The sequence below is a fragment of the Geospiza fortis genome, unplaced genomic scaffold (assembly GCF_000277835.1).
Source record: "Geospiza fortis unplaced genomic scaffold, GeoFor_1.0 scaffold520, whole genome shotgun sequence".
NCBI lineage: Eukaryota > Metazoa > Chordata > Aves > Passeriformes > Thraupidae > Geospiza > Geospiza fortis.
The window spans coordinates 29,860-31,892 of record NW_005054821.1 but is presented as its reverse complement, the minus strand read 5'-3'; the positions used below and the strand labels follow the sequence as shown (position 1 = coordinate 31,892).

Below are 2,033 nucleotides of genomic sequence, written 5' to 3'. Positions count from 1 at the left end.
TCCCCCCCCCAAAAAAATCCCCCCCCAAACCAACTCAGAGAAAAAAAAAAAGATTTCAGGAATTCCCGTCTGGAATGAGGGAGGAGGAGGGAAAAGCGGGAGAGGTTTTTGGCCACTCCTCCGCCGGGGTGGGATTTAGGGATTTAGGGATTTGGGAGGAGCCGGAGATTCCCGGAGCGCCTCCGGGATTTGGGGATTTGGGGCTGCTGGAATTGTCGGGCTCGGGAGTGGAGCGGGCTGAGAGCGGGATGAGGCTGCAGGAGATTCCTAAAGGTTGGTGCCAGGGAGTTTTTTGGGGATTTTTTGGGATTTTTTGGGATTTGGGATTTGCCTCTGGATAAGCAGAGATAGAATTTTGGAATTCCCCTTTTCCATGGGAAAAAGCCCTTGGGGTCAGATAAGATCTGGGTGGGATCGGGATGAGGATCCGGGAGATTCTCAAGGGTTGGTCCCTGGGATTTTTGGGATTTGCCTCTGGATAGGCAGAGTTGGAATTTAGTGATCCTGGAATTCCCTTTTTTTATGGGAAAAAGCCTTTGGGGTCAGATCTGATTCAGGTGGGGTTGGGATGAGGCTGCAGGAGATTCCTAAAGATTGGTGCCAGGGATTTTTTGGGATTTTTGGGATTCGGGGTTTGCCCCGGGATAACCAGAGATGGGATTTAGTGATCCTGGAATTCCCCTTTTCCATGGGAAAAAACCTTTGGGGTCAGATAAGATCTGGGTGGGATCAGGACGAGGCTGCAGGAGATTCCTAAAAATTGGTGCCAGGGAGTTCTTGGGATTTTGGGGATTTTTGGGATTTGGGATTTGCCCCTGGATAACCAGAGATAGAATTTTGGAATTCTCTTTATTTATGGGAAAAAGCCCTTGGGATTGGGTCAGAGCTTTGTGGGGTCAGGATGGGGCTCCAGGAGATTCCCAAGGGTCGGTCCCAGGGATTTTTGGGATTTGGGATTTGCCCCTGGAATGGTCAGAGATGGGATTTAGGGATCCTGGAATTCCCTTTTTTTATGGGAAAAACCCCTTGGGGTCAGATCTGATCCAGGTGGGGTCGGGATGAGGCTCTGGGATCATCCCAGGGGTCGGTCCCAGGCATTTTTGGGATTTTTGGGATTTGCCCCTGAATCACCTCCAGAGGGGAAATTTGGGAATTTTGGGATTCTGGAATTCCCTGTCCAGGGATAGAGGAGTCAGATCCGGCTCCAGGAGGAAATTTGGGAATTTTGGAGGGGGATTTGGGAATCCCAAAGGGGAATTTAGGGATCCTAGAGAGGAGAAATTTGGGAATTCTGGAGGGGGATTTGGGGATATTTAGGGATAATTCTGGAGGGGGATTTGGGGATCCTGGGAAGGAGAAATTTGGGAATTCTGGAGGGGGATTTGGGGATATTTAGGGATAATTCTGGAGGGGGATTTGGGGATCCTGGGAAGGAGAAATTTGGGGATTCTGGAGAGGGATTTAGGGATATTTAGGGATAATTTTGGAGGGGAATTTAGGGATAATTCTGAAGGGGGATTCGGGGATATTTAGGGATAATTCTGGAGAGAGATTTAGGAATCATTCTGAAGGGGAAATTTGGGATATTTAGGATAATTCTGGAAGGGAACATGGGGATCCTGGAGGGGGAATTTGGGGATCCTACAGAGGGAATTTGGCAATTCTGGAATTCCCAAACTGGGAAAAAACCTTTTAAAAAAATCCCAATTTTTCCCCGGGATTCTCCCCTGGAATATCCGGAATTTCCAGGCCTGGCCCCCCCGGCTCCCCCGGGCTCAACATTCCCAACATTCCCCAGGAGTGGGAACGGCTCCTCCCGACCTTTCCCAGGCTTTTCCCGGGAATTTGGGAATTTTCCAAACCCTCTCCTCCCCCCCCCTCAGGAGAGTTTGGGAATGTTTGGGAAACTCCCAGGGAGATTTTCCCGGAGCCAAAAATTCCAGCTGGGCCGGAAAAGTTTGGAAATCTCATTCCCAGCTGCTCCAGGGGGAATTTTCCATCCCAAAATTCCGACTGTTCCCACGGCAGGAGTG

General features: G+C 49.9%; 1 protein-coding gene across 1 annotated transcript in view; it reads left to right on the top strand.

Moving 5' to 3' along the window:
- LOC115949154 (zinc finger protein Eos-like) overlaps positions 1 to 2,033 on the top strand; it is a 19,475-nt gene that overhangs the window by 4,879 nt on the left and 12,563 nt on the right. The window lies entirely within an intron of this gene.